At 44.3% G+C, this 18526-nt stretch overlaps 1 protein-coding gene across 1 annotated transcript in view; it reads left to right on the top strand.

Moving 5' to 3' along the window:
- Positions 1-18526, top strand: part of Ogdh (oxoglutarate dehydrogenase Nc73EF) — a 281327-nt gene that overhangs the window by 222196 nt on the left and 40605 nt on the right. The gene's annotated exons all lie outside the window — the stretch shown is intronic.

Below are 18526 nucleotides of genomic sequence, written 5' to 3'. Positions count from 1 at the left end.
GCGAAAAGAAGGGTGAAAGAAGCAAGGAATGTGCCTTCATTGTTAGGTGACACTTGTCTGGGTGGAGCTTGCGCAGCCAGTGCCCAGAGCGGGGCTTATGTTTAGAACCCATAGAGTTAGTATAATAACTCTAGAGAGAAAGCGGGGGGAAAAAATGGGCTATCACAAAGGTGCGCCTGTGTTGATACTTCTCATTGTGGCCAGTGTAACTATCTCCAGAATGGCTAAAAGTAAATTTATGTGACGCTAAAAGTACTCAGAATATAATGCAAAAATAACCATTTGCACGTCGCACGTATGTGTGGACTTTGTGTAAAGTTCATTCTGTATATTTCTGAGAAAGATTTGATGGCTTTTTGTTTTTAATTTACTGTGCGTGAGACAGTGCATTTTCAGGCACTTTAAATAGATGGCACCACTGTATACAGGAAGACTTGAGATTGCTTCCAGTGGCGTGTCTCATTTACATCACATCTTCTTGTCTGCACTTGCTGTTGACTCATACTGAGAACTCATCTTTTCTTGTACTAGACTTGACAAACACAGGGCTCTTTATTAAATATGATGAATTTTAGCAATGTGTTCAATGGGGCTGGTTGGTTCATCTTTAGAACAAGAATAGGAACAGCGCAACACTGGAGGAGTGAGTAAAGAGCACAGGACAGAGCGCTGACTAGCAACCAAATGCTTCATTTGCAGAAGCAGCATATAAAGACATCATTGAATGTGACGTAAAGAACAGAAAAAGAAGGATAAGCGTCAGCCACGGAGATAATCCAGTTCTTTTGTTTAGAGTGTGAGGGATGCAGAACTCATGCATGCGTCGCCATTTTTTGAATATGTAAAATGCCTATTTCCTGCGCACGCTTTTCACTATATCTGCCAATTATTTCGCACTTCTTAATGATCGGGGTGCAACCACACGTGTTACAGTGGGCAGCCAGATGACTGTACGGGTTTCCTTTTAGTGAAGCGGCATGCTCGCGCAGGCGATCATTAATGCACCTTCCCATTCGCCCGATATAGCAACATTTACAATCAAGCGGGATTTTATAGACGACATAACTTTTAAACTTTTTTAGTGAAGCGGTGAGCATGCCGCCTCACTAAAAGGAAAACCGTACAGTCATCTGGCTGCCCACTGTAACAGTGTGTGGTTGCATCCCGATCTTTAAGAAGTGCAAAATAATTGGCAGACATAGTGAAAAGCGTGCACGGGAAACAGGCATTTTGCATATTCAAAAATGGCGACGCGTGTGTCAGTTCTGCGTCCCTCACACTCTCAACAAAAGAACTGGATTATCTCCATGGCAGATGTTTATCTTTCTTATCCTTCTTTTTCTGTTCTTTATGTCACATTCAATGATGTCTTTATATGCTGTTTCTGCAAATGAAGCATTTGATTGCTAGTCAGCGCTCTGTCCGGTGCTCTTTACTCGCTCCTCCAGTGTTGCGCTGTTCCTGTTTTTATTCTAAATATGATGACTTGTTCCGCCTCGCTATACAATCATGTTGTGAGCCATTATGTGTAATATCGTTGTGCACCATTATTTTTCTACTTCTAACTTATGGGCGAGGTCTTATTACAAACTGTAGCTTTCACTCTCGTGACAAGTAGAATACTAGTACATATATCATGTTAAAGGGCAACACAAGATCTCATATATGCATTGTAAGGTCTGCAAGTTATCACAGGCACTCCTTGCTTCAGGACTGCCTCGACAAATAACACTTTAAACACAGGTGACACCACATTTGTACAATTTATTCAGATATACTTTGCCACCTTTTCAGCAACATTAAGGATGAATTGCAATGAATGATTGAGAACTATAACCGAAAAAGTGTAAGAGTGAGGTTTAAGATTAATATGCAGAAGGGTACAAAGGGAATGTTCAATAGATTGTCAAGCGAGCAAGAATTCATGATCACGAGTCAGCCTCTGGAATCTGCACACAAGTATGTTTAGGTCAATTACTCAAAGGGGGCCCTGATCATGAGAAGGAAATTTACAGTAGAATGAAAATGGATTGGATTGCATACGGCAGGCATTACCAAATCCTGACTGGTAGCTTCCCACTGTCATAGAAAAGCGCACAATCATTGCATTCTACAGGTGCTAACATATGGGGCAGAAACTTGGAGGTTAGCAAAGAAGCTCGAGAGCAAGTTAAGGACTGTGCAGAGAGTGATGGAATGAACAATGTTAGGCATAACTTTAAGAGACGAGAAGATAGCGGTGGGGATCAGAGAGCAAACGGGGGTAGCTGATATTCTAGCTCACATTAAAAGAAGAAATGGAGCTGGGCAGGCCATGTAATGCATAGTGCAGATAACTGGCGGACCTTTAAAGTTACAGAATGGGTGCCAAGGGAAGGGAAGTGCACTTAAGGACAGCAAAAAATTATGCTGGGTGATGAAATGAGGAAATTTGCAGGCGCAAGTTGGAATGAGCTAGCGTAAGACAGGGGTAATTGGAGATCGCTGGGTGTGGCCTTCGTCCTGCAGTGGACACAAAAATAGACTGATGATGAATGATGATTACCTTATTTACTCGCATAATGATCGTGCTTGTGTTATGATCACACCCCTTAATTTTGTCGTCAAAATTCAATTTTTTAATATTCGCCGTGTAATGATCGCACCCCGAACTTGCCGCAGCCATATGTCGTGTGCCAAGTCTAGCTAATATTGAGCGCGCTTACCACCTGTCGAATGCTACGCGAATGACTTTTCAGGATAAACCAAGCGGTCTGCACGCACCAAACATACTTAAGTAGATGCCTCATTTCATTACTTTCATCACTTTCCGCTTTTCCATGACTAAAAAAAAAGCTGCAACCAGACTTGCCTTTATTATGTGCAGGCTTCATAATGGTTGTGTTCAACAACAACAAAAAAGGCGCCTTTCGATTCTTCTTATCTGCACTCGTGGACACGCAACAAATCGCGAGCGGCAACGGTAGTAGCCACGTTTGCACTGATACGTTAGAAGTGTACCCTATCCATACGCCGACACTTGTAACACAGCTAAGGTATTCACCCACGCTTAGCAGAAACGTGCCGTATTAGGATAGCAGTGATGACAAATGCCGCAGTTTCCTCAGCGTGCTGGCCATGTGTTTCTATGTCACTGGCAGCTAAGCGCCCCTATCTGTTTCTGTCCCCTCAAAGTGGACATGGCTACGTTATTGCCGCAAGCTTGGCAATATTGATGATATTATTCATTACTGATACGAAAGAAACTGTTTCAATGCACGTAATGTACTCACGAGATGAAAAAAAAGATCGCGTTCGGTGCGTTCGGTTTGCTCCGCTGTTTGCCATTTTTGTTTTGGTGTCCCGCAGCAAACGCGGGACGAAAAAAAAAATTTCTTTTTGCGCGAAATTTAACCCGCGTAATAATCGCACCGCTGATTTTGCGCCAATTTTTCTGACAAAAAAAGTGCGATCATTATGCGAGTAAATACGGTAATTAATATATCGACATGCAGTAACAGTATATTTTCTCTACAATCCTTTACTCCTAAAAGCTGACGCAGTGCTTATTGTTCTGATACAAAAAAAAAAAGTACTATTTCTTGACTCGTGCTCTCAGTATGTTCGTGGCATTTGCTTGCTGCTGATTTCTGGCCATTTCATGAGCACGACTAGCAGTCATATATTTTGAAGCTGCACTAGAGCAATAAACGATATTAATCATAAAATGATATGAAATGACTAACTATGCATTTGCTTAAGCTGAACAAGCGATCACTCAAAGCAACAGCAGTGATGCTACAGCTGCACCAATCGCACCGAGAGACAAACCCTTCTACGTCCTGCTACATTTAAGAAAAATATGAGAAATCTGTGCCCACCCTGCTCCTAAGGGGTTGCTTGGGCTTTTGAAAACTGAACTGAGTCCTCAAGAGCTGTTCCTCCACAGGATTGAAAGCAGCATAGCGGGGACCAGCAGCTGCAGTAACTCCTCGGTAGACCGTGTCAAGCCTCTCCAATTAAACCTAGATCGTACTACTATTTCTTCCATGGCTGTTGTCTATGTTTAATACCTCCCCCTCTGCATGCGGGTTGCTTAAGCAACCCTACAGCGTCAGTTTTCAAGCAGCAGCAAACGATTGCTATGGTGCTGAGCCAGACCCCATGCTCCTCGCCTCTATGACCAATGTAAATCGGTGACCGAAATTTTGGACACTATTTTACACTATAATTTTTTGGACACATGCCCCATGATGTCGCAAACATGACAGCTGTGAATAAGGTTGCCACCACTCTATTGGTTGCTTATCTGCCACTTTCTTTGGGGAGGTGATTTCATGGCCTTACTACCGTTATGCTTTTGGTCAACTCAGCACCAAACAGCAGCTTTCGCCACTGGATACTGACGAATAGACGTTCATTAGGCTTAGCTGCATGGTGTGGCTGTGGTGAAACTTCACTGCCATCAGCAGGTCGTCGCGGCAAGGTGGCCATCAGTATGTTCAGACCTGTAAACTGCCTCGGCGATTGGGAGTGAGATCACAGGCTAGACTGGCGGCTGGAAGCCTATATTGTGTGCGTGGGCGATATGCCGGCAACTGCCGTGAACACTTTTTCTTTGTTTTTTGCACTTAATAGATGGAACGGTGAAAACTTGTGTGTATGCAGAAAACTCCAAACTGAATGCATGCATCAGAGCTTAATCTGACAGCATTGGACAGTGAAAACACTCATGCACATCTGCACTTTGAGACGGCACACTACGCATATCGAACTGCAGCGCAACGAGCGAATGTGAAACTCTTCCATGGTCTTGAGTATCTCAGTATTTTAAGTACATTGTATATCAGTGAAGCACACTGCTAGGGCATTAAGCAAATTTACATACCGTTGGCATTAGAAAAAGCAGTAAAATTACTTTACTGCTAAAGTTGATGTTTTTTTACTATCTGATTATTCAAACTTTGTTTGCGAAAAGTAAAAGAAAAAAAATAAGATGATGACTTCTTTCACCATCAAGTTTGACAACCAGTATGCTAATCTGACATTCAGCAACTAAAGTCTCGATACAGAGATGAGCACATCATGTGGCATAGGTGATTATATAGCACGGTATCCCAGAAGCCTGGCAGATTTATAGCAGCTGTGCCATAGTGCCCTCTCTTCATGACCTTCCCCTGCGATGAGGTATACGTGAACTTTGGGGGAGGGTGCCTGTGTATAGACTCCCACCTACGAATGCAAAATGATCTTACGACTGTGACAACTTGAATGATGACTATTTCAGACCGGAAGCATTTTTGAAGAATCAAACAAAATGAAGTTGGCTTGGAATTAATCACTCAAGTTTTCTATATAAACATATATACCATAAATCTTCAAATCAAGAACGACATTTTTGTTTGCCAGCTCTACTTGTTCACTGAGGTCACTGAATGACCTATGCACTTCTGCTCACTTCCTAGTTTCCCTGCGGCAAGGGTTAACCTTGTGTGGCTGGCCAGCCTTGGCTATGCTGTATTTGGTTATAGCAGCGATGTGCAGCTGGCGTTGGTAGGGTTTCCCTTGCAGGAACTTCTGTCACGTCCCCCTGTTGGGCTCCATGGTGGGTGGTTGGCATCGCTGCCAAAAACCGAACTATACTTATGGAAAATGCTTTTTCTAAACTTCCTGATCGCCCTCAGAAACGAGGGCGCACCGAAGATCTCTTTCAGTTTTTCAGACGACAAGTCCAGAACTTTCCTCGATTCCATGTTATTCACTCAGAAAAGCCAGACAAACTAGTGCGTAACATTTCACCGTTCCTTGTTTCGAAGTCATTAACTGAAGTTTTTGAATCAGGATATAAGGCGTCGAGGATGACAAGTGGTGATCTTCTCTTGTGAGCTCCACGATCAGAAGCAGTACGAGAAACTGCCGAAACTTGTGTCATTTGGGGAGACCCAAGTAACAGTAACCCTGCACAGTACCATGAACACTACCCGCGGCGTTGTCTCGGACGATGACATGCTAGAGCTCACTGAAGCTGAACTCTTGGAGGGCTTCAGTGAACAGAGTGTCATAAATGTTAAGCGAATTAAGATGAGGCGAGATGGTAAAGAGATCAAGATGAAACACCTGATACTCACTTTCGGTTCTAGTGTCCTCCCCGAGTCCATCGAGGCTGGCTATATCAAACTTCGTGTTAGGCCATACGTGCCCAATCCTCTTAGATGCTTTAAGTGCCAGAGGTTCGGCCACAGTTCACAGAACTGTCGAGGCCGGCTGACATGTTCCAAGTGCAGTGACACTGAACATTCCTCCGAAACATGTCAGAAGACTCCACATTGTGTCAACTGTGATGGCGAGCACGCCGCATACTCGCGCGCCTGCCCGTCCTGGAAAAGAGAAAAAGAGATTGTGACAATCAAAGTCAAAGAAAATATATCTTTCAAGGAGGCACGTAGGCGGGTGTCATACCTGTCTAAGAGCAGCTTTGCCGATGTGGCGCGTAAGGGGGCAGCGTCGCAACGCCCTCCGGCGGCTGTCAGACCCACAGGCAGTGAGTCGGCAGTTACGCCATCTGCCCCCGCGGCGGTTGCAGCTAGCGCTGCTCCGTCAACACAGCATAGGGGACCATCGACCCCGAAAGTGGGCGCAGCCGAGGCTGCCCCAACCTCCCCGGCCCCTTCCAGCGCTGGCAACAGCCGGCGCAGTCAAATCCCGCAGGGTGCCCCATGGACCTCCGGGCTGGTGGGCGCAGGGGTCTTGCCCTCCAAGGCAGGACTCTCTCTTGTAACTTCTCGCTCGCAAGAGCACGTGTCCGGCGCCTCACAAGAGGCAATGGACACTACACCTGTCCTCAAGGCGCACCAAACGCCTAAGGAGCGGCGAGGCTCCCTCGAACGCTCCAGAAAGGGTTACAGGGCCTCGAAAGAGCTCTGTAACCTAAGGCATCACTTCTGTTTCTGTAAACACAGCACCAATTTTCTTTAAATATGTATACACAAATTATTCTATGGAACATCAGAGGTCTCCTTAGAAACCTTGATGATTTGCAAGAACTCATCCACAAACATAATCCAAAGGTGCTGTGTTTACAGGAAACACACTTAAAATCCAAACACACAAACTTTCTCCGAACGTACAATACGTTTCGCAAAGATCGCGATGATGCCGTCGCATCATCGGGTGGTGTTGCAATTGTAATACAAAAAAGCATAGCGTGTCAACGTTTACAGCTACGAACTGCCCTTGAGGCAGTGACAGTTCGAGTTGTACTGCTAAACAAACTTATCACTATTTGCTCGCTTTATATACCCCCCCATTACAAACTACGCAAGCATGAATTTCAGTCCTTTATAGATTAATTGCCAGAACCCTATGTTGTTCTTGGCGATTTCAATGCACATAACTACCTGTAGGGCGACCCTCGTATAGATGTGCGAGGACATCTTGTTGAACAGTTCCTTTTTTCTTCTGGTGCTTGTCTTCTGAATAAGAAGGAACCCACATATTATTCTCTTGCAAACAGACCATTTTCTTCAATTGACCTCAGCATAGTTTCGCCGTCTATACTGCCTGAACTTGAATGGGAAGTTAACAGCAATCCTTACGGGAGCGTCCACTTCCCAATACTACTAAGAACATCAAAAGAAAACGATTACCCACCACAGGCTCCTAGGTGGAAGGCTGATACAGCCGACTGGGAGAAATTTCGAAATCTCACTAGTATCTCATGGGATGAAATGTCTTCTTTAGGAATTGATGCTGCTGTGCAGTATTTTACAGCCTTCATTATAGATGCCGCATGTAAATGCATATTTGAAGTTAGTGGCTTGGCATGCAGACGACGTGTCCCGTGGTGGAACGACGAATGTAGGATCGCACGTAAAAAACAGAACAAAGCGTGGGGGTTGCTATGCGCTTCTCCCACTGCAGAAAATCTTATCAACTTCAAAAAAGTAAAGTCCGAAGGCAGGCAAACCCGCCGTCAGGCCAGAAGAGAAAGCTGGCAGCAGTTTTTATCGGGCATCAACTCGTACACAGATGAGGCCAAAGTCTGGAACAGGGTTATTAGGATAAGAGGGCGACAAGCACATTCACTCCCTTTGGTAAACACACAAGGCGATACCCTGCAAGATCAGGCAGACTCACTTGGGGAGCACTTTGAGAGCGTGTCGAGCTCAACCCATTATTCTCAGTCCTTCCTCAAATGTATACAAACAGAAGAATGTAAGCCACTAATTAGAAAATCCAGACAGAATGAACCCTATAACCGGCCTTTCAGTATTGCCGAGCTCAGAGCTGCCATGAACACTTGCAAAAGCACTGCACCGGGACCTGACAGAGTCATGTATGACATGATCAGAAACTTACATACTGACACACAAGTTATACTACTTACACTTTTCAACACTCTGTGGGCTGCGGGATACCTCCCATCTACATGGAAAGAGGCGATTGTGGTTCCTGTCCTGAAGCAGGGAAAAGACCCCTCCTTGGCAGCAAGTTATCGTCCGATAGCTCTTACAAATTGTCTGTGTAAGCTCTTTGAAAAAATGATGAATCACAGACTCATACACTTCCTTGAACTCAACAATATACTCGATCCCTATCAATTTGGCTTCAGACAAGGGCGGTCAACTACCAATCATCTTACCCGCCGTGGTTGCTCAGTGGCTATAGTGTTAGGCTGCTGAGCACGAGGCTGCGGGATCGAATCCCGGCCACGGCGGCCGCATTTCGATGGGGGCGAAATGCGAAAACACCCGTGTGCTTAGATTTAGGTGCATGTTAAAGAACCCCAGGTGGTCGAAATTTCCGGAGTCCTCCACTACAGCGTGCCTCATAATCAGAAAGTGGTTTTGGCACGTGAAATCCCATAATTTCATTTTTTTTTACCAATGATCTTGTGCGCATTGAAGGATACATTCGCGATGCCTTTGTACACAAACAGTATTTCCTCTCGATATTCCTTGATATGGAGCAGGCATATGATACAACATGGCGTTATGGGATCTTGCGAGACTTGTCTGGAATCGGCATCTGTGGAAATATGTTGAAAATAATTGAAAGCTATTTGTCCAATCGCACCTTCCGTGTAAAAGTCGGCAATGCACTATCACGTCCTTTCACGCAGGAAACTGGTGTACCCCAGGGAGGCGTGCTCAGCTGCACTCTCTTTATCGTTAAGATGAACACACTACGTGCTTCGCTACCACCTGCCATTTTTTATTCCGTATACGTAGACAATATACAAATAGGCTTCAAATCCTGCAACCTCACAGTATGCGAAAGACAGGTTCAGCAGGGCTTAAACAAGGTGTGCAAATGGGCAGACCATAATGGATTTAAAGTCAACCCCCACAAAAGTTCTTGTGTTCTCTTCACAAGAAAGAAAGGCCTGGTGCCAGATTCTTGCATAGAACTGGGCGGACAACAAATTCCTGTAAACCAAGATCACAAATTTCTTGGTGTTATACTTGACTCCAAGCTTACTTTCATTCCTCACATAAAACATCTTAAAGAAAAATGTCTTGGAACAATGAACTTACTTAAAGGAACCCTGAAACGATTTTGGCGATTTTCTACAAACGTACTGAGTCGTTAGAGTAGGTTCTTCTGATCATTAATTGATGCATCTAAGTGCTCTGCGTAAAGCGTGTAATTTATTATAAGGTTTTAAAAATACACATCGCTGCCGATCGCAGCGCACTGCTCGGCAGAATTTTAAGCCGCCCCTACCCATATGATGCAAATAACCCATATTACGTCACATGGGCGAGCTATCTGATTGGCTGACCAGGGCGCGTGGTCGATAATTTTTCCAACTTTATGGTGAACAAATGATGCTCGTAATAGTTGGAATGTTAGTTACTTTGTTTTTGTAAAAAGAAAATAACTTAAAGAGAATACACAAGAATAGTTTTTTAGTACACTTCAGCACTTCCGGCACACAGCAAGTGCCGTCTGCTTGTGTTACAACGTACTCCATTTTGACGAGAGCTCCGCGGTCAGAGTCGGTTTCAGTCTTTTTGCGAGCACTATGATTCGACTTTGTTGCCTTGTGGACTGCAAACCTAGCGACCTGCAAACCGCGAGTCCAGTATTAGGGCAAACGCAAGCGCAAGGGGACAGGGTCTGGCCGCTTGACTGTGCCGGGATGAGCCACGAGATGAGCAGAAGGGCAAATGTGAACGGTCTGCACGGTGCAGCCACCTGGTGGCATAGAGCTCAACCATACACAGTAGCAGCAACGAAGTGTATTCTTTGCTGCTGGTGTGTATTTTTCGCAGGAGTGTAATCATCAACACGTTGATTTATAAATGTTTAAAATGCTTTACACTTGGTTAGAGCAATATTAACGCTTTGTTTGACTGGTTAAGCGCTGCGCCAGCAAGTGTCTGGACCGTGCAGACCGATCAGGCTGCTCACGTACGTCTACGCTAAAGTTCCTTCATCAGCTTGAGTTTATGCCTCCAGTCATTTGCCGAAATGACCAGCTTACCTGTTTTTAGCGGAGTACCGGACACGTTCGGCGCTACGACAGAATGCTCGCAACGCACGCTGCTTCGATAGCTCTCGGTCGACGGCCAAGCGGCTTGCGGAGAGGTCTCGCGCGGGAGGGGGCGTGCTCCTAAACAACCGGAAGTGAGCGATGTGACGTCGCATCGTGACGCTGAACCAGTGAAGGCGGAGCTTAGCGCCGCTCGCTCGGCGAGCGAGTTGAGGAGGAAAGGATAGCTAGGGAGGACGGTAACATCTAATCGCTTGCAGCTCCATTAATACGTAACGCTTCACTTAAATTGTGGTGCGAATGTTCTACTTAAGCTGTACCCTACGCGCCTGCAAAATTTGTCCGAACCGTTTCAGGGGCCCTTTAAGATCCTATCCCACACAACGTGGGGTAGCGACAGACAGTGTTTATTGAATATTTACAGGAGCCTAGTTCGATCACGGTTAGATTATGGTGCCGTAGTATACCGCTCTGCCGCACCGAGCGCGCTTAAGATGTTAGACCCCGTTCACCATCTAGGTATCCGTCTGGCCACTGGCGCGTTTAGGACAAGCCCTGTTGAAAGTCTATATGTAGAGTCTGATGAGTGGCCACTCCATCTTCAGAGAACCAACATCAGCTTAACATATTTTCTCAAGGTTCGCTCTAATAAGGAACATCCGTGTTTCACAACCGTTAACGACTTGACGTGTGAACAACTTGACGTGTGAAACACTTTCTTTCAATGGGGGCGAAATGCGAAAACACCCATGTACTTAGGTTTAGATCAATCAATCAATCAATCAATCAATCAATCAATCTTTATTTCCAACGACAGTTGGGGGTCCCTTAGGCGAAAAGCGGTAGTAACACCACTTGAAAATACCTAAGGGCCCACGTACATGACAGCGGTATTACGATTCATACGTACAAAAACAAATTTACAGAAATCAAGTAAAAATCCAAAAAAAAGAAATTAGGAAGAGGTTGTGCAAATGCAACAAAGGAACAATAGAACAAACAAAGTCAGTATATTAGTACACTCCAGAACAGTTGTACATTATAGTTGAAATATTCAATGTTCACATGAACACACATTATAAAATGACGAAAATAAACGTGTTACAAGCAATAATGAAACATACTTGATCATGTTCGGGCAGTACAAAAGACATTAGACTAGAGTTAGAAAAAATTCACGCATTTCTTTTTTTGTAAACGTAGAAAAGTTGGCGTCTTTCTCTTCATATTTATTAAGTAGGGACGGCAGTGTGAATCTAAGAGACTGCAAAAAATAGGTCGTGCGGGAACGAGGAACAAGCCACTTGTCGGCGCTGCGGGTGCGTGAATCACTGTAATGCATGCTTATATTAGATAAATCTTTAATAAAAACTTTGAATTGTTCGTTTGAAAAGAAATAAGCATACATTAAACGAAAATCGAACATGCGTTTCACACTGAATATTTTATAGCGGGTAAACAATGTAACTGTAGAACTATTGCGCGGGACATTTGCAATATACCGAAGTGCTCTTTTCTGCAATAGCTGAATTGTATTTATGTTACTAAGGGTTGTGGTGCCCCAGACTAACAGGCAGTAATTTATATGGGAAGAAAACAGAGCATGATAAATCTGAAGTTTCGCATTTTCTGGAAGAAAGTGCCTACATCGTGACAGAACACCAGCAGCACGCGATAACGATTTAGTTAGTGATTCAATATGACACGTCCATGTCATATGAGCAGAAAAAGTCACGCCCAGAAGTTTATGTTTCTCCACTATTTCGACGGGTATTCCCTCTAGCGTTAATGATTGGTTGACGTCGACTTCAGTGCCTCGGGATCTGAAAAAGACAGCTTTTGTTTTTGCCGCATTTATTCGTAGGCCATTAGCTGTAGACCATTGCAGCACATCTGCAAGTACACTTTGAGTTCTCGCAACAATTTCAGTTGGATCTTGTCCAGAAACAAAAATACTAGTGTCATCCGCATAGAGCAGAAATGAGGCGTCATTGTTTATCTTAACAATATCATTTATGTAGATATTGAAGAGCATTGGTCCCAAAATGCTTCCTTGAGGTACGCCACAAGAAATAGTTTTAGAAGATGAAAAACAGTTAGCAATTGAGACGCATTGCTTTCTCTCAGACAGATACGAACTAAATAGTGAATTAGCTACACCACGTACCCCATAAGCACTTAATTTCCCGAGTAAAATGTAATGGTTTAGGGTATCGAAGGCTTTGCTATAGTCAATGAAAACGCCCAGAGTAAGCTTTCTCTCTTCAATGTTATTTATTATCAGTTCTTTTTGAGCTAACAGTGCAGTCTGTGTAGATTTACCACGTTGAAAACCGTGCTGATACTCCGAAAGTATTTTGTGTTTGTTGAAGAAGCTATTTACGCGGCAGAATATTATCTTCTCTAATCCCTTGGAGAATACAGGTATTATAGAAATTGGTCGGTAATTATTAGCATCATTAGTATCCCCACCTTTAAATATAACAGAAACTTTTGAGATTTTCATGAGATTTGGGAAACAGCCAGTCTGAAAGACTAGATTAAACACGTAGGTTAAACAAGGAGCAAGGAGGTCAATTACGTGCTTAATCGCCTCAACCTGCACGTTAAAGAACCCCAGGTGGTCGAAATTTCCGGAGTCCTCCACTACGGCGAGCCTCATAATCAGAAAGTGGTTTTGGCACGTAAAACCCCATAATTTAATTTTTTTTGTGTGAAACACTTTTTCATAATAGACCCTCTATGAGACTTCCTGCCTCACTGCGTGCAATAGAACTTAGCAAGGAAATGGATGTTCCAGTTCTCGGACATCACTTAATGCCTCCAGCTAAGCTAGTACCGCCCTGGGAGTGGCAGGTGATAGACTGTGATGTATCCTTTGTGGAGGTCACAAAGAATGCTCCTGATCTCGAAATCGCTATGCATTTTCGTGAACTTTAATCGAAATACTGCTGTTCCGAATTCTACACAGATGCATCAAAATCACATTCTGGTGTATCTTATGCTGCTCTTGGTCCCTCTTGTTCTAAATCTGATGTACTGAACCCCTTAACGAGCATCTTCACTGCAGACACCTATGCCGTACTGTCTGCAGTAAAACATATAAATAAATTAAAACTCAACAGAGCAATAGTATATATAAACTCGTTAAGCCTTGTAAAAGCGCTGAACTCTTTACAAAAGCATACAAATCCTGTTTTCATTGAACTCTACTCGCTCTTATGCAATATTTATCTATCACATAGACACGTAGTAATATGCTGGGTGCCTGGCCATAGGGGCATCGAGGGTAATGTGTTAGCTGACAAAATGGCCACATCACTCACATCACTAACCACTTTTCCTACGGCTGCTGTCCCTGTCACAGATCTGAGGCCTTTGTTAAGAAGGAAGCTGCGACAACACTGGCAGCGCATGTGGAACGCAGAAATAAACAATAAACTGCACATTATAAAGCCACAGCTAGGTTTTTGGCCCTCCCCAACAAAATCACGGCGAACAGATGTCCTATTCTGCCGCCTCAGAATAGGGCACACATTTGGTACACACAATTTTCTGCTTACTGGAAATGAACTGCCAACCTGTGGTCGATGTGGTGACAGGCTCACCGTCCTCCACGTCCTCTTGGAGTGTCGCAAAGCCGAACCTGAAAGAAAAAAGCATTTTCCTCTTGCATATCGTTATTGCATACCTCTTCACCCAGCTATGTTCCTTGGTAAAGAACCATTTTTCAACACCAAAGCAGTCCTCAATTTTTTTAATGAGGTTGTCCTACATGTTATGAGCCCAATAAATTCGTAGCGCATCCTCTCTCCAGAGGATGCTGCTGTGATAGTTGTTTTATATAGCACATGCCTCCAGGCCCTTGTGTCTCAAGGGCTCTAACGAGGCCATGGTGCTCTAGGTAATTTTAGAAACCTATGCATTTCTTTTATATCGTATCATTATTTTGCAGTGCACCTTAATGCTCATAGTACACGTCATTTGTCATAGCCATAATTTTATTACACATACATTTTACACATTTTACAGTGACTATATTTTAGGGCCCCTTTACAGCCACGTCACATCAACTTCCCAGAATTCATAACTCCACTGCGAAATCACAAACACTTGCATGGCGCTCTTCGGCCATATCTGGCCCTTGCGCCAACAAAAACCACACAATCAATCAATCATCATAAGTAGTGGTGTGGCTTCAATTATCTTGATTCCGCTGACACTACCAGGAGGCTTGACTACACTTACTATGCCCCGGTGTGAGGCATATACAGGGTCGTTGAGGTAAGTCAGGAAAACTTGTTATACGAAGAACATCCGAAATAGAGGGGAAAAAATTTATTATTTGTACAAGAAAGTTTATGTATAGAGTTGAAAAAAAAAAAAGAAACCTTGTCAAATGAAACCATACAGTATAACCTCTGTCAACTGCCACAACCTTATGAAGCCTAGACCTAAATGGCTGCAGGTCACTTTCTCTCTGCCCAGGGTGCATCATCACCTTCTTCATGACGTCTGCAGGGCATTCTTGGTGTTGTTTCGCCTTGAGGGGGAATGGGGCTTTGAAAATCAATTTCTTGATTTTTTCGTGGATTTTGATGAAAATTGGCACAAATGTTTAGAATGTCTCTGCGATGCTTCCATAAAAGTTTGTGTGATATCTTGAGAACATGTTATTGAATTTTATAGAGCAGAATTTTTCTCCCTCTTACGTATTCGACAGCTAGACGTCGAGGCGAACAGGATGACCGGCCCAAGGAACAGATGACCCACACAGCGCCAGGAAGACAATGACATTTATTCTTTCAGCGACGCGCTTTTTGAGCACTAAGCAGCCAATCAGGGGGTGGCAAAATAAAAAGATATCGCGCCAAGCGGGGCAATCTTATCTGCAGATTCCAATGTAGAATGCGACCATCACCACGAATCTTATAGCTCGGCCAAAGCTACCCATTTCAGAAGGCGTTCAAGAGGATGACGCTTCTTGAACGGGAGGCAGGAACAGGTAGGCAACGATGGCAACAAGATTGTCCAAGCACAGCACTGAAGCGTTTTGCAAGACCACATTGTCCTTGCGCTTGGAAAAGGCATTGAGGTGCGTGGTGGCACAGGCGGGCAAGTTGAGCTGGACATCGCAGAAAGGGTGGAGAAGGCACTGAGCATCTTCAGGCTCGAAGAACAGGCCCGTGGAGAGGGGCTGGCAGGCCCAGGAGGAGGTGATGCTCATAATTGGCACTACTCGCTAAGTGCCAAAAGGCTGCCAAGCACGTAGTGACAGGGAGCCAGCCGCAGACCTCTGGCGCACGGTTCATCCTGTCAGCTGGCACGACAGGATCTGAAGTGGCGTTTTGAATGAGCGGAAGAAATGCAGTAACAACGTGAGAAGCAACCTCGCGCGCAAGTTTGAGAAAGCCCGACAGTTGAATTCACTGAGAGGAGAACACATGAAAACTGAACACAAGAATGAAAAAGGCTTGCATTGACTGGCATTCACACAAGCAAAAAAAGAAAACAAAAAAGAAAACTAGGGAATGCAGCTAAGGCAGTCAGCATTTTCATGGCGTTTGCCTTTCTTGTGCCGCACTAGGAAATAAAACTGTTGAAGTGCTAGACTCCACGTCATCAAGTGACCATTTTTGTTTGACACTTGGTTCAACCACACTAAGGGGGAGCGCTCAGTTTCAAAAACAAAGGAAGAACCTTTCAGATAACACGAGAGCTTTTTGAGAGGCCACACTAAGCAAGTGCATTCTATTTATGTTGTGCTGTAGGCTTGCTTGCGTGGCGTTAGCTTTCGACTTGCGTAGATAACAGGGTGCACCTTGCCTTTTTCGTTCATCTGACTTAAAACAACGCCCATTCCATGGTCACTGGTCTCACACTGAACTAAAAAAGAGAGAGAGCAACCTGGTGCCGCGAGAACCGGTTTGCTGAGAAGAATCTTTTTAGTCGCAGCAAATGTGTCATTAAGCACCGTATTCCAAAGCACAATAGTAGGCTTGGTCTTGCGCTGAGCATCTGTAAGAGGACTAGCGATATGTGCAAAGTTTGGAATGTAGCTTCTGTAATAGTCAGCTAAAACCAAAAAGGAACGCAAGTTAGTCTTTGATTTTGGCAAAGGAAAGCCAGTGATTGCCTCAACTTTTAGTTCGGAAGGGCGTCGCTTCCCTTGGTCAACAATGTGCCCCAAGCAGTGGACTTCAGTGTTTGCAAGACAGCATTTGCTTAGTTTGAGAGTCAAGCCTGCTTCGCAGATTCGAAGGAATACCTGCTGCAGATGTTCCAAATGCTGTTTCCAAGTGCTCGAGAAAACAGCGATGTCATCGAGGTAGGGCACAGCGAAAGACTCGGTGCCTGTGAGCACTTGATTCATTAGTTTTGAAAGTACAAACAGTGCATTCTTGAGGCCAAAAGTGAGCACCAGAGGGCGATATATGCCTGTCGGAGTCATGAAAGCGGCGAGCTTACTGGCGTTCTCCGTGAGGTCTTGCCTGCCAGAATGACTTGCCAGAAGCCGCGTACCATATCTAATGTAGAAATGTACTGTGCCGCGGAAACTTTCTCGATCAAGGCCTCAACCTTAGGAATGGGAAACGTCTTCGTTTTTGTTATCCCATTCAGCTTACGATAGTCAATGCAGGGTATAGGTTCCTTGCCAGAACTTTCTACGATAAACATCGGTGACACGTATTCGCTTTCCCCTGGCACAATTAGACCCAGTGTCAACATGTTCTGAACGGAGTCGTTCAACAGCTTCTCACGATGGGGCGAAAATCTGTGCATCCTTGTATGGAAGGGTTGGTCAGATGTCAACTCAATGTCGTGTTCCACAAGGTTTGTCCTACCGGGATAGGGACTGAACAAATGGCCTAAGTTGTATACAAGCACTTTTCACTTCTTTCTTTTCTTGATTGTTAAAGAAGCTTGTTTAGCGACAGATTCGAGTATTTCTTCTGTTGACGGGGAAGAGCAAGGGGTTGGTAAGTTGAGGGACTGGAACATTTATTTCTTCTGGTTTGTTTAGGATGACACTCAGCGTCTCCATGCGTTCGATAAATGGCTTCATTAGATTGCAGTGGTAGATTGTCACGTCATTGTGTTTACCGGGAGTCGTTACCAGCTAATTGGTGTTGGAAAGCTTTTGCTTAACCGTGACTGGGCCATCTTATGCTACTTCCAGTTTGTTTGCCTTCGACGACTTCAAAATAGCACTTTGTCGCCTTCCTTGAAGGCTCGAGTCCATGCAGATCTGTCGTAGTACACCTTTGCGCATTGCTACGCTTCTGCCATGTTGATCTACGCCAATTCCTGCGATTCACGAAGGCGTTTCAACAAGGTCAGCACGTACTCGACAACGGATTTGTCTACAAATTTGTCTTCCCACTTTTCTTTTAGCAAGGTGAGCGAGGAGCGAAGTGCTCGACCGTAAACAAGGTTCGGCGGGGTGAATCCAGTTGCTTCGTGAGTGACAGAGTGCAGAGCAAAGAGTATTTCGGGAACAGCTGCATCCCAGTCGGTGCCCTTCGAACTTTCCGGAGAGCCTGGGGAACTTAACATGATAGCAGGCTTGTTAAGGACTGACTGCATAGCTAAATGTGTGCTGAAGGTCGTGGCATTCTTGCTTTTTTTTTGCAACACAAATTTTTTGGAGTGCCATTTTTTTATGTTACCTTCGCATTAACTGCACTTTCGGGGTGGACGAATAGCCATATCGTAAACTTACAAAGGGTCAAGATAAGAACACGAGAATGTCACGCCCTGCAGTGTAGCCCAAGGAACGTGACAAAAAAAAAACGGAGTTAAAATGTGTTAAATGGTAACAAAAAAATCAGCTCCAGAAACTGAGCAGAAAGGCAAAAAAAAAAAAGTTTTGAGAGAATGGTTATCAAAGTTTCACCTTCTCTTCAGTTCACTAAAAGGCACCGAATTTGTAGTCTTTTCGGTGTTTTGTGATGTAGGGCTTCTGGTGCATGTGGCCTCTGGTCTGGTGTGCTTTCATGCCTCCCCCCACCCTTTTTTTTATGTGATTCTTTGCTGCTGCTCTACAAA

This window comes from Dermacentor albipictus, unplaced genomic scaffold (assembly GCF_038994185.2).
Source record: "Dermacentor albipictus isolate Rhodes 1998 colony unplaced genomic scaffold, USDA_Dalb.pri_finalv2 scaffold_14, whole genome shotgun sequence".
NCBI classification, from domain to species: domain Eukaryota; kingdom Metazoa; phylum Arthropoda; class Arachnida; order Ixodida; family Ixodidae; genus Dermacentor; species Dermacentor albipictus.
The sequence above is the reverse complement of the archived record's forward strand: the minus strand, read 5'-3'. Positions and strand labels throughout refer to the sequence as shown.